Source organism: Talpa occidentalis, unplaced genomic scaffold, assembly GCF_014898055.3.
Source record: "Talpa occidentalis isolate TD23 unplaced genomic scaffold, MPIMG_talOcc4v2.1 talOcc4.2, whole genome shotgun sequence".
Taxonomy (NCBI): domain Eukaryota; kingdom Metazoa; phylum Chordata; class Mammalia; order Eulipotyphla; family Talpidae; genus Talpa; species Talpa occidentalis.
In genome coordinates, this window is record NW_023602073.1 from 4,266,271 (window position 1) to 4,281,286 (window position 15,016).

General features: G+C 46.2%; 1 long non-coding RNA gene across 2 annotated transcripts; it reads right to left on the bottom strand.

Moving 5' to 3' along the window:
- Window positions 1–258: 258 nt before the first annotated feature.
- On the bottom strand, window positions 259–12,117 carry LOC119251651 (uncharacterized). 2 transcript variants are annotated; one of them, XR_005126553.2, is made up of 3 exons: window positions 12,036–12,117; window positions 670–753; window positions 259–343 (listed from the first exon to the last, which is right to left on the bottom strand). It is a non-coding gene; the product is annotated as an uncharacterized LOC119251651 (long non-coding RNA). The 2 variants fall into 2 exon arrangements; XR_005126551.2 differs by lacking the exon at window positions 12,036–12,117 and adding an exon at window positions 1,232–1,286.
- Window positions 12,118–15,016: the final 2,899 nt, after the last annotated feature.

Consider the following 15,016-nt stretch of genomic DNA (forward strand, 5'->3'; position numbering starts at 1 on the left):
TCAAATAACTTGTTTTTTTCCTTTTAAAATTCAGTTTGGTGTTATACAGTCACACAGGCAGTGTTACCTGAGTCCTGGTTAAGCAATTCCTCAGATGCTTCCAGCTCGGGGAGTCTGGTTAGGAAACAGTTATAAGGAAATATCTGGATAGCAACATTATCTGGCCATCAGCCACACTGCAAAGGTTTATGCGTAATGTGTGCTTCCCTACCCCACAGGCAATGGCCCCAAGACATACACTGACCAGACTTGCCTGTAACTTGTTCCAGCAAAGGCATCATCTTATCGGTTGTTGCAGGCTCCATAATGGGAAGCATAAGGGCCTGCAAACCCTTAGTGTTGACTTCATTGCATCCAGGTTATAGGAAAAATAAAACATACTGGAAGATGAAAAACTTTAGAGAAAATAGTTTATACGAGTTTACATATCCAGGTTCTCCTAATCACTAGTGGTCCTGAAGCAGTCAGTGAGTTCACCGAGAGGTCAGTCTTAATTACTTGGGGGTCATGAAGAGGTCAGTGAGTTCATAGAGAGGTCAAATCTAATTACTTGGGGTCATGCAGAGGCCACTGGGTTCATGAAGGGGCCAGTGAGCTCTGAGTGGATTTTCCTAGGCACTGGGGTCATGCAGAGGTCATCAAGGTCACAGAAAGGTCAAACCTAATTACCTGGGGTCATGCAGAGGTCAGAAGTGAACTCCTAATTGATAGCCTTATTAGCCTTATTTGTTCTCCAGGGCAATCCATTTTTCCCTGTGGAAGATTTAAAATAATGAAAAACTTCAGAGGAATGTCAAATACATGATCTCTACAATACCCTTTTTTTGTGATATGTATTTGTAGGGGCAGGATGGGCACGGAACAGGTTTTCTGATCTGGCTGAGGGGTATAGGAGAGTCTTGGAGGCCTGGGTGGCTTTCTCGGGCTTTTATTGAGCTTTACATGCGGTGTGGCAAACAGGTACATGGCAGGTGGGGGGGGGGCAGGATACTATGAGGCCTCCAAGGCCTGCCCCCCCAAGTCTTCACTCTGGGCTACTCTGGCCTTCTTTCTCCCCTTCTCTCTCCTGCCTCTCTCTGTTGCTTCTGCTTCTCTTGGTGACTATCTCAATACCCCTCCCATGGCCCACAGTGGTAAATAAGACAGTTTGTAACAATGCAACAACTGCAGGTGCCCCACCAGGCAGGGCAAACCTAAGGTGGGAGGGCAGAAAAGCCTGAAAAACACTTACCCTACAGTAGTGTTTATAATTTTTGACAGGAAAACCATTTCCATGCTATTTCTTAGAAATCTAACAATGACAAAAAATATACTTTGAATTTATTTAGATAGGCAGTTAGTTAAAATTTTTTCAACATCAATGACACTATGATAGGACTAAATATATCAGGAAAAGTTTGTCTTAAATCCTATTAAGCTAATGCACTAGATTGTTTAAAAAACAAAAATTGGTATTTGTAAAAATACTAGTAGGAAAATTATAGGTATCAAACAGATTAAATAGTAGATAAGAACTTCAAGTTCTTGTGTTATTTTAAAAGAAAGCAATATATAACGATTTTTTGAGACTAGAGACCTAGCAAATATGTATTTTTTACAACCATATGTAAGTTGGTATCAATTGTCTTTTTGATGTTAATGATGTCTTAAAACCTCTCCTACTTAACACTTCACGTATTTCGTTACTTGCAACATATACTGCATTTTCTCATTATACACTAGAGAAATTATTTTTAAAAACATTCAACTGTTTCATGACAATAGGCAACATCTCAGTCTTCATTTCTTTACTACTTCTATGAATTTAATCTACTTTTTACAGAATCAACTAATGGCTGTATAATTTGGACCATTTTCTCCTTTATTTTTGATTTTTAAATTATTTAACAATATGAAACATCAGTCATTGTTGATCAGACACTTCCACCCTTACTCCCAGCCACCCTCTACACTCACTCTGTTCCCCTCTGATAACCTCAGTTTTGTTGACATGCACTGGCTTATTTTTATTTTGTTGTGTTCATTAATGTGTTTTGTCTCCTTATTAATCCCCTTGAGTTCCTTCCATTTGTGGCAAATGGCAAAATCTCATTTACTTTTTATAGTTGAATAGTACTCTACTGTATGTATACATCACATCTTCTTTGTCCACAAATCTGTCAGTGAGTTTCCATATTTTACTACTGTAAATAATACTACAACAAACACTGTGGTGCAGATAACTCTTGCAAGTTAATAAATTCACATTTGTTAATAGATACCCAGAAGTGGGATTGCTGTATCATGTGATTTTACCTTTATTTATTTATTTTTTTTTGAGAACGGTACATACTTGGTCACACCAAGTTACATTCCCTCCAACAGTGTATGAGGTTCCTTTTTCTCTACATTCTTGTCTACTCATTGTTATAGTCTTTTTTTTTTTTTTATGTAAGTCACTGTCAATAGTGTGAGATGACATCTGATTGTGGTTCTGATTTGCATTTCCCTAATAATAAGGGATGATAAGAATTTACTCATATTCCTGGTGGCTATCTGTGTGTCCTTTCTGGAGAAGTATCTATTCAGATCATCTGTCCATTAAAAAATTTATTGTTGAATGATATGAGAAAAATAATCAACGATCAAAGAATGAAATTGAGTCCCTAAAGAGGGAAGCAAAAGAAACGCAGGAGATCAAAGAATTAAAGGAGGAACTAAAGAACTCTGGGAAAAGCAATGAAAGCAGAATAGATGAAATGGAAGAACGAATAAGTACTCTTGAAGACACAGAAATAAAAAGAACCAAAACAGAAAAGGAAAGAGATGTACGAAGGAAAAAGAACGAAGAAAGACTTCGGGAACTATCTGACTCCATGAGGAAAGGAAATATAAGAGTTATAGGAATACCAGAAGGAGAGGAGAAAGATGTAGGAACAGAGAAAATATTCCAGGAGATAATTGAAGAGAACTTCCCAAATGTGAAGAAGGAGCTGAAAATTGATATACAAGAAGCAAGAAGAACACCAAACTTCCATGACGAAAGGAAAAATACAGCAAGACACATAATAGTAAAGCTCCCAAGAATCCAGGACAAGGAAAAAATAATGAAGCTGACAAGAGGGAAGAAACAGATAACATTCAAAGGAAAACCAATCAGGCTGACATCAGACTTCTCTGAAGAAACACTACGGGCAAGGAGAGAATGGAGGGACATAGTCAACAGACTCCAAGAAAACAGATGCCAACCAAGAATACTCTATCCCGCAAAGCTCTCCTTCCTCTATGAAGAAAGAATAAGGACCTTCCCAGACAAACAGAAACTCTGGAATTTCATTAAGACTAAACCCCCACTCCAAAAAATACTACAAGGAATCCTAAAGCCAGAACCTCAGAGGGACGAATAACAACGAAAGAAGGCCAAAAAAAAAAGTTATTAAAAGAATAAATAAAATCAAAGGAAAGACAAACACAATGGCAAATACAGATGCTAACATATCAATATTAACTCTAAATGTAAATGGACTAAACTCTTCAATAAAAAGACACAGAGTTGCAGCCTGGATTAAGAAACAAAACCCAACCTTTTGCTGTCTCCAGGAAACACATTTAGCTACAAAAGATAAAAATAGGCTCAAAGTTAAAGGATGGAAAACAATCCTACAAGCAAATGGACCAAAAAAGAAAGCAGGAACAGCTATACTTATATTCAGATAAAACAGACTTCAAACTCAAAAAAATAAAAAGAGACCCCAATGGTCACTACATTATGATCAAGGGGACAATACTTCAAGAAGAAATAACACTCATTAACATATACTCACCAAACGAAGGAGCACCAAAATATATCAGACAATTGTTGTCCTCTCTGAAAACAGACATCAGAGAAAACACATACGTAGTGGGAGACTTCAACACACCACTATCAACAATGGATAGATCAACAAGACAAAAAATAAGTAAAGAAACTAAAGCTCTAAATAAGGACCTAGAGCATTTGGGCTTAACAGAAATCTATAGAACACTGAACCCCCAAAAAACGGAGTACACATTTTTCTCAAGTGCACAAGGATCATTCTCCAGGATCGATCACATACTGGGGCACAAGACAAACATCAACAGATACACCAAGACTGAAATCATACCAACCATATTTTCTGACCATGAAGGCATCAAACTAGAAATAAACCATAAAAAGAAGGCAAGGAACTTTCCTACCTCATGGAGATTAAAAACCACACTACTGGAAGAGGAGATCAAAGAAAAGGAGATCAAAGAAGAAATTAAAAAATTCTTTGAATTGAATGACAAGGAGGACACCAGTATCCTAAATGTATGGGATGCAGCAAAAGCAGTAATAAGAGGAAAATATATAGCAATAGAAGCTCACATCAAGAAACAAGAAAGAACTCAAAGAAACAATCTACTCTCGAAGCTCAAAGATCTAGAAAAAGAACAACAAAAAAACCCCAAAACCAGTAGAAGAAAAGAAATAATAAAAACCAAAGTAGAAATAAATGAAATTGAAACTAAAAAAACAATCCGAAAGATCAATGAAACCAAGAGCTGGTCCTTTGAAAAAATCAATAAAATAGACAAACCCCTAGCCAGGCTCACAAAGGAAAAAAGGGAGAAAGCACAAATAAACAGGATCATCTATGAAAGGGGAGAAATCACAACGGACACAGCAGAAATCAAAAGAATAATCAGTAACTACTATGAACAGTTATATGGAAACAAGTTCAACAATCTAGAGGAGATGGACAAATTCCTACAACTCTACAATCACCCAAAGCTAGATAAAGAAGAAATAGAACACCTAAACAGACCAATTATAAGCAGCGAAATTGAAATGGTAATCAAAAACCTCCCCAAAAACAAAAGCCCAGGACCTGATGGATTTACAAATGAATTCTACCAAACATTCAGAGACGAATTAGTGCCTATCCTTCACAAATTCTTCCCAAAAATTGAGAAGGAAGGGACAATACCAAACACGTTCTATGAAGCCAACATTACACTAATACCAAAACCGAACAAGGACAACACAAAAAAGGAAAACTACAGGCCAATCTCCCTAATGAACACTGATGCAAAAATCCTCAATAAAATTTTAGCTATCAGAATCCAACAATGTATCCATAAGATAATTCACCACAACCAAGTAGGATTCATTCCAGGGACACAAGGATGGTTTAACATCTGAAAATCAATCAACATTATCCAACACATCAACAAAAAGAAATATAAAAACCATATGATAATATCAGTAGATGCTGAGAAAGCTTTCGACAAAGTGCAACACCCATTCATGATAAAAGCCCTTGAAACTCTTGGGATACAAGGAACATACCTCAACATCATAAAGGCCATCTATGACAAGCCAACAGCCAGTATCATTCTCAATGGTGAAAAGCTGAAAGCAATTCCATTAAGATCTGGAACAAGACAAGGATGTCCACTCTCACCACTGCTTTTCAATATAATACTGGAAGTCCTAGCCAGAGCAATAAGACAAGAGAAAGACATCCAAGGAATCCAAATAGGAAAAGAAGAAGTCAAACTATCACTATTTGCAGATGATATGATAATATACATAGAGAACCCCAAAAACTCCACAGAAAAACTAATTCAACTCATCAATCAGTACAGTAAAGTGGCAGGATACAAAATCAACACGCGAAAGTCAGTAGCCTTCCTATACACAAACAATAAATCTGAAGAAGAAGAAATAAAAAAAAAACATCCCTTTTATTATCGAAACAAAAAAAATCAAATATTTGGGAATAAATCTAACAAAAGAGGTAAAGGACCTATACAAAGAAAACTATAAAACACTGTTAAAAGAAATAGAAGAAGACACAAAGAAATGGAAAGACATCCCCTGCTCATGGATTGGAAGAATAAACATTATTAAAATGGCCATCCTACCAAAAGCAATATACAGATTCAATGCTATTCCAATCAAAATTTCAATGTCATTCTTCAAAGAGATAGAACAATTATTGATGAAATTCATATGGAATCACAAAAAAAACCCGAATAGCCAAAGCTCTCCTGAAGAAAAAAAAAAGAAGGGAATGGAGGCATCACACTCCCAGAATTCAAACTCTACTACAAAGCCATAATCATCAAAACTGCATGGTATTGGAACAAGAACAGACATACAGACCAATGGAATTGAATAGAAAATCCAGAAATAAACCCACAGATTTATGGTCAACTAATCTTTGACAAAGGAGCAAAGACTATGCATTGGAGCAAAGAAAGTTTGTTCAATAAATGGTGCTGGGAAAACTGGGTCGCTACATTTAAAAGAATGAAGCTTGACCACTACCTCACACCATACACAAAAATCGACTCAAAATGGATTAAAGAACTAGACATAAGGCCTGAAACCATAAAATATATAGAAGGAAATATAGGCGAAACACTACGTGATTTGCACATCAAAGACATCTTTACAGACACATCACCCAAAGCAGTGACAGTGAAGGCAAAGATAAACAGCTGGGACTACATCAAATTAAAGAGCTTCTGCACAGCAAAAGAGACAATAACCAAAACAAAGAGAAACCCCACCAGCTGGGAGAACATTTTTGCACCCAACACTAATGATAAAGGACTGATCACAAAAATCTGCAAAGAGCTGATGAGACTCAACAACAACAAAGAAAATAATCCAGTCAAAAAATGGGGAGAAGAGGGCCTCCCCGGTGGCGCAGCGGTTGAGCGCTGGGTTGTGAAGCTGCCCGCAGCCTCTGCAGCGCCGGTTCGATCCCGGCTGCTCGCCAGCAACCGGAGGAGGGTCCCACATGGCGCGCAGACCTCTCCTGCCGCCCGCTGCTCCCCTCAGCAGTGTACTTCGATCCTTCTGCCTTCCCTGCTCCCTGCTCTGGCTCTGGTGAATTCTCTCACCCTCCCGCACTTCTGACTGTACCCAGTGCTTGTATAAATAAATAAATTTAAAAAAATAATAAAAAATATATTTAAAAAATGGGCAGAAGAGCTAAAAAGAAACTTCTCTGAAGAGGAAATGCAAATGGCCAACAGGCATAGGAAAAAATGTTCAACATCACTTGTCATCAGGGAAATGCAAATCAAAACTACCATGAGATACCATCTTACACCAGTGAGAATGGCACATATTAAAAAAACTAGCAACAACAAATGTTGGCGAGGCTGTGGAGAAAAAGGAACTCTCCTGCACTGCTGGTGGGAGTGCAAACTGGTCCAACCACTATGGAGAGATGTGTGGAGATTTCTGGACCTACTAAACATAGAGCTTCCATAGGATCCAGCAATTCCACTCCTAGGTATTTACCCAAAGGACACAGAAACATCCATTCCAAAGGGCACCTGCACCCCTATGTTTATAGCAGCACTGTTGACAATAGCTAAGCTTTGGAAACAGCCCAAATGCCCAAAAATAGATGACTGGATCAAGGAGATGTGGTCCATATATACCATGGAATATTACTCAGCATTCAAAAAATGCAATTTGCAGCAACATGGATGGCACTGGAAGGGATCATGCTCAGCGAAATAAGCCAGAAAGAAAAAGAAAAATACCGGATGGTCTCACTCATAGCAGGAATCTAGAAAACTTAAATAAGGGACCAGGAGAATGAATAACTATAAGAAAGTGAAAATCAAAATCAACAAAAAACTATGAACCAGAGACACTTTTGGGGGGGTGGGGGGCAGGAGGGGAGGGATTGGGGTCAGAATGGGGGGGTTGCAATTGTATGGGGAATATAAAAATAAAATTTATTAATTAAAAAAAATACAGGAAACATAAAAAAAATTTATTGTTGAGTTGTAAGACTTATGTACATACCTTGAATATTAACTATCAAATGTATGCTGTAGAAATATCCTCTCCCATTCAATAGGCTGTGTTTATTTTGCATGTGTTGCTATTTCTTTTGCTGTGTAAAAAGGTTTTTAATGTGATATAGTCCCAATTCATGGTGTTTTCACACCCTGCCTCGTCTCTAAAAATTTCTGCTTGTTGATTTGATCAGACAGTCCCAAATCAAGGACAAAGCAGTAGCTTTACACATCACTGATAACTAGTAAATGAAGAGAGGGTAGTTTGCCACTTACTTTCCTATTTACCTTTAGCCTTGTGGGACCACATAACACTGGGCATAGGGGTGGGTCCTGGAAATGGGGCATCTAGGTGGATCCCATCCCTGGTATCATGCCCAGTAGTTGGGGATATGGGCCCATTCTTGTATGTGGTGCTCTCCTTCGGATATGGGGGCAAGAGCTCTGTCTGCTACTTCCAGGTCTGTGTCCTTTCCCTTGGCTCTCTCTCCCACCCCTTCATTCATCCACTGGATAAAGTAGAGAGTATCCACAAGATACTGAGGATAACAGAGCTATAAGAATATTCCCAGATCTTGGAAATATTGTATAGACCATCTGTCAATCACTGGTACTACTGCATACATTAGGAAAAAAAAAACCTATTGTGATAACTCAGATATTTTCAGACTCACTGTTAACCTAACCAAAATGAGAATTAGATGAGAATTAGATCATTAGGAAAGCCATCAACTAATTTAAAACAGTGGTCTCCTAGGAATGAGCAGAAGTCTCTGATTTGGGGATGTCTGTAATAGTTACAATGTGTTCGTTATCATATGCGTTAAGTTGAAAGGAAAGAAATCTTACTGCCATTAAATATATGCCTTACTGGAAGTATATACTTCTCATTAAATAAATTTACATATTTTCTTTGGGATGAAAGTTAAGAAAAATTTTAATAAAGTAGTGGGACAAGATTAAAATGTTTTAGATCTCTCTGATCAAAGATCCAGCTCCAGGTGTAAAGTAGATACCTTGGATAGGAGCAAGATGTCCCAGCTGTGCACAGCTTAAATGGTAACCAAATATGAAACTTTGTTTTTAAATCACTCACTTTGGGATGATTTGCTGCACTGGAAAAAACAATGCATAAAAATGGTTTTATAGAAGAAACAGTATTACTTAGGTGACAGTGCAAAGTTCATTATAGTTCAAGTTAATATGTTTAAAGAATCATAAAAATCATGTTAAGTTAATAAAAAATGGTAATCAATATGGTGCCTTGTAATTTCCAAGCTACCTGTAAAGGGTGAAATTGCTTACCAAGTATGGGATCATCTGAGTTAGTGATCCTACTTAATTTTATATCCCCAATGAACAGATCACTGTTACCATAACATTAGTGCAGCTAAAGTGAACTTCTCTACTCCATGACTTTAGACTTGGCCATATTACTCACTTTGGACACTTAAAATGTGCTTGTGTGGCTGGACTATTATTATCTATGGTCAAATACTCTGTTCCCAGATGAAATCCTAAAGTGAGACATCCTGAACTCAGGTCCTTCTGATGGCAAAGGACAAGCCTTGAGCTGCGAGGTTCTCTTTATCTGGAGAAGCAGAACTGCTTGGGAAGAACATGCTCATCTTGGTAATGCAGCCAGGCCAGAAAACAAAATAGTTAGACCTGGTTGACAGTTAAGCTATGAGAAGAAAGAATGCAGGGCTATTTTGGGGATGCATTTAAACCTTTGGGGACCCCCTGCTTTCAAAAATGAGCGTTACACAACAGTGTGCATGTACGTAATGCCACCAAACTGCGCACTTAATAGTTAACATATGCCTTCCTATGTACAAATAACGAACTAGAAGAAATTAACAAAGCCACCCCATTTACAATCTCACACACACACAAATAATCACCTTGGAGTAAGCCTAACAAAGGAGGTGAAAGACCTTTATAAGGAAAACTGTAAAACATTGTTAAAAGAAACAGAAAACATAAAGACATGGAGAGTTATACCCAGCTCATGGGTTGGAAGGATCAACATTGTCAAAATGGCCGTCCAACCCAAACCAAATTATAGATTCATTGCAACCCCAATAAAAATCCCAATGGCATTCTTCAAAGAAACAGAACAAAGATTGCTGAAGTTCATATGGAAACACAAAAGACCCCAAAGAGTCAAAGCTTTCCTGATTTTTTAAAAAGGGGGGAAATGAAGGTATCACACTTCTGACTTCAAAGTGCACTAGAAAGCCACAGCATCCGCCCAGAGGAGACATGGGTGCAACCAGAATCCAACAAGGCCGCAGCGGTCCACCTGTCTTCTGTATTTTTAGCATCAGCCACTCGCCCAAGATGGGCTTCCTCCCACCCCCAGCCCTCAGCGGCCGGGCTCCACCTCCCCGCGGCTGGAGGGGCTCACAGGCCGCTGAGACCACCCAGGGCACCCGGCCACAGCAGGCAGCATGGCGGGACGCCTGTCCAGGGTGCCATGCTGGGGCAGACTCCCCAGGCCTCTCCGCTGCGGCCTCCTCTACCAGGGGCTGTGCACAAACCTGCCCAGTGGCAAGTCAGCCCGCTGAGGGGGCTACCGATGTGGGTGTCACCTCCTGCGATGGCGCCGCCTGGATGCTGCCTGGAGGCATCCTGGCCACCACCTGCCAGGTCCTGGCAAAATTGCTCTTGGTTGTTCGCAGGGATGGGAGCTATTCTTTGCATTAGTGGGGGTCTAACAACTTTCCTGGTCTCTCCCGGCTAGACGGCAGTGGCCCACGCACTCCCAGTCCAGTTGTGACAACCACAGATGTCTGCAAACACTGTCAACCATCCCCTGGTCTAAATGAAGGGGGTATCCCTCATTAGGTGGGGGACCAAGTACATGCATGGGGGTCCTAAAGAGCAACGCATGAGCCAAGCACGCTGGCGCGAATGTGTGTGTGCGCCTGCCCGGCAGGCCAGCAGCTCTCCAGGCTAGAAACACTGTTGAAAACTGCAGTGACCAATCCCCATTGGGCTTCCATTAAAAATTGTCTAGAAATAGACACAGGAGTCTCACTGAGAATTTGGAACATCAAAAACATTCGTTTTGAAACAGAAAAGTACAACTGGATAGATCAGTCAATAAATGATGGGAGGGCGCTCAGCCTCCTGCCACTACCAGGGTGGGGTGGGGGGTGGAGGGGGTGAGGTGGTGGTGGTGGTGGTGGTGGTGAGGCCAAGCTGGTCGTGTTTCCCAGTTTATGCCCTGCAACTGCAGTTTCACAAGGACAAGTGGCTTCCACACTTGACTTCTTTAATAGCAATGTAGTATTCAATTTATTCTGTCCATTAATAACTAATATTTGATGGCTCTGCCACATGACCCAGGGATTGCACTCCTAGGACACAAAAACACTTAACTGAAAGGAAACCCTGCGCCTACGTTTCCGGCAGCACTCTTAACAATAGCCACGATATGGAAACACCCTAGACGCTCCAACAGATGAATGGATCAAACTGTGGTCTATAGACACAGTGGAATACTACTCAGCCGTCAAAACAGACAAACACATGCCGTTTACAGCAGCATGGGTGGAGCTGGAGGGGATGATGCTCAGTGAGATAAATCAGAAGGAAATACATAAATATCAGACGGTTTCATTTACAGGTGGAATACAGGGAACTGAATAAAGGGTCAGGAAAAAGACAAAACTTGCAGGCGAACCACAGGTCTGAGGCACACAGCAGTGGAGGGGGAGGGAGTCAAAACAGGGGAGGGAACATCACAGGGGACTGTGGTGATGGTTCATGGTGCTGTGGTGGGGGGGGATTATGGGGCCTAAGCGTGAGGGGAGAACCCAAACAGTCTACAAAAATGAACAATGGTGTAAGAAAACAAACATGAGTACTACAGTAGAGGGGCTCGACAGAATTAACAGCAAGTGATGCGAAGAACCCAAGAAACTGAATGTAAAATCGAGAAAACAAAACAGCACGGAGAAGACAGAATTTCTAAAAAACTAGTGCTCGAGAGCGTTGACAGCATTCCCGGAGTTGACGGAAGGGAAGCGCACCTCCCACTGCTGTCGTCCTCCGCACAGCGCAGTAAAGGACAGCGACACAGCGGCGGCCCCAGCCACAGGGTCAAGAGGTCGTGGCTGCCGCGTGGCTCAGCCCGGCGGGCCCTGCGGAGGGCGGGGAGCGCCCCGGGGCGCGCGTTCAGGCAACACAAAGGTGAAAACGCTTTCGCACCTCACCTGGAGTCACCACGCGGAAGCAACCGCGGGGGCAGGCAGGAGGCAGGTTTCTGTGATGGGGCGGACGGGGCGAAGCGGCGTCCTGGGCCTGGGCGACCCCCGCAGTCCCGCTCCCGCGGCCGCAGAAGCCAACGCCGCAGGGGGGCCGGCGCAGGCCCCGGGCAGGGCCCCCCTGACGGCGCGGGCAGGACAGCCTGACCCCCTTCACCCCGCAGCCGCGCCCCACCGGAGGGGGACGGCCTCGCACGCCCGGCGCCTGACCGGGCTCCCCCGCGGGATGGCCCCGCGCCCGCAGCCGCGGCGAGGAAACGCGGGCCCCGCAGAGGCGGCCCTGCGAGGGGAGCCCCGCGGCGCGGACCCCGGAGACAGAGACCGTCACCCCCAGACACCGCCCGGAGCGACCCCCGGGCGCGCCACGCGAGCAGCAGGGGGCCAAGGGAGAGCGGCCGAGGGGCTCCCGGGGGGCCACGCGCTGAGCCCCGCGGACCCGCCCGCGCGCGGACGGGGCTGGACACCAGGACACTGAGCCCGGGTCATCGGGAGGGGGCGCCCGAGTGCCCGGGAGTGAACCCCGCCAGCGGGGCCCCCACCAGCGGGGCGGCCTGCCTGCCGAGGGGAGCCGGGCACCCCCCTTCCCTCTGGGCTCCCAGCCCCTTCTGGGCCTGTCCCCCGGCCCTCTGGGCTCCCCCTCACCGCGTTTTCTGCCTCTGCCCGCACAGGGCCCTCTGCGCGCCGCTGCGCCCGCCCGTCACCCCCGTCCTGGCTCCGGCGCCCCCCTGCCCCCCCCTGCCGCCGCCAGGCCTGGGACGGCCCCCGGGTCTGGCTCTCCAGCCGGAGGGGACGCCGCGCGCCCTGGCGGGACGGAGAGGCCGGGCCGGGGTTGCCTCCTCGGGGTGCGGGGGGAGGTGGGGGGTCAGGCGCCGGGTCCCGGGGCGGGCGGGGGGGGCCTCCGGCCCACGAGGAACCTCTTCCCGGGCCCCTCCGGCCTCCCCGCGGCCTCCTCCCCCGCCGCGGGCGCCCCCGCGGCCCCCACGCGCGCCGGTGGCTCCGCCCAGGCCCAGCCGCGCGCGCTCGGCCCACGCGCACCCGGCCCGCCCCGTGGCGGTTGGGGGAGGAGACGCCCGACCCGGGAAGGGGAGATGATGGAGAAACGACACTCGGGGCGCCCTCGCCCCGCTGTTTCTACTGAAGAACAATAAAAATCTTTTTAATTCTGAAGGGCGGGTGGCGCGTCTTCCCAGGAACGGAGACGGGACGCGTTGTCCCTCGTCCTCGCCCGCGTGTCCCCGCCCGTCTGCAGGCTTCGGCGCCAAAGTCTCCGCCCCCCCCCCCCCGCGCCCCTCCCGTCTGCGGGGGCCTGACGTCCTCATGCCCCGCGGCCCCGTAACGGCTTCTCCACGCGGGCGCCCCGCGGCTTCCCTGCCCAACCCCCGGCCCTCCCCTCTCCCTTCCTTCCCCTCCCCCACTTCCTTCCCCTCCCCCCTTCCTTCCCCAACCCCCTTCCTTCCCCTCCCCCTTCCTTCCCCTCCCCCTTCCTTCCCCTCCCCTCCTACCCTGCCCTCCCCCACCCCCTCCCTTCTGCTCCCGCCCCCTCCCTTCCCCCCCTCCCCTCCCCAAGTCAGCGCGGGCTCCCCATCCCGGGCCCTTCCCCGTCCCGGCGCTCTGGCGCGTTGCTCCTGTTCGCCACGAGGCGGCGCCCTCTGTCGTTGCCCGGCACTTCCGCCCTGGAGGCGCTGCCCGTCCCCTTCGCGCCCGTCACTTCCCGCGTTTCCCTCACCAGCGGCCCCGCCCGTCACTATGACGTGCTCCGCCCCTTTCCCTTCCGCACCACATTCTGCGCCTGGCGCCCCGCCCTTTACCACGCCCAACGGCACAGTCACTGTTATCCCGCGTTCTTCCTGCACTACCCCTCCAGCCCACAAGACGGCGCACTCCGCTTCTGCCGGCCTTGTTTTGCCGCAAGAGCCTCTCCTTCCTCTCGCCACTTCCGTTGTCAGGCTGCGATTTTCCCATGTTACCATCACAGTCCACAAGACGGCGCACTCCGATCCACCCGCCCTTGCTTGGGTCAAGGAGCCTCTCCTCCTCCCACCACATTCATGTCACGGGGCCTTGTGGGACAGCTAACACGGAAGTGGCGGGAGGAAGGAGAGGCTCCAGGGGCAAAAGGAGGCGCGTATAAACGGAGAGCGCCGTCTTGTGGAGCGGGGTGGCAACATGGGAAAGAAACTCAAGCGGCAGGAGGAAGGAGAGGCTCCTGCGGAAAAACAGCAGAGGTAGAAACGGAGCGCGCCGTCTTGTGGGCCGGAGGGGTACTGCAGGAAGAACACAGAATAATGAAGCCCCTGGGTGCGGTGACGGGCGGGGCGCGCGAGGCACCGGGAGGGAGAGGGGCCGAGTGCAGAATAATGAGGGCGGGGCTGCTCGGGAAACGCGGAGAGTGACTGAGGCCCGAGAGGGAATGGAAAGCGCCATGAAGGTGACAGCGCGGAGAAACGGCAGAGGGCGCCGCCTGGCGGCGAGGAGCAGCAACGCGCCGGAACGGGCAAAAAACGCCCTTTCGAGGCGGGCCAGGGGCAGGCTCGCAGGGGCGGGAGGCAGCAGTGGCAGGTGTCAGAGCCTTTCAGAAGCAGCTGGGGGGAAGGAGAGTCGGTGAGGAAGGGCTGGGAAGTGTGCGCCTGTCCCCTCCTGAGGAGACACCATCACACCCCCGTTCTGCAGAGAATTTTGAATTTAACGTTTTTATTTTAAATAGAAATAGGCATTCTGTATTTCGGAAATGACCTAGGAAATGCTTTGAAAAACAGATAAAAATACATGTAAAATGTTCACCAGCACTTTCTTTACAGTAATGAATGATTGGAAGAAATCTAAACGAAAGCTCCAAGGAATGGTTAATTACAGCATATGCATAAATGAAATGTAGCAATTAGCTACAATACTTATTAAGTTTTTTAATGTTGCAGGAGAATACTTACAAT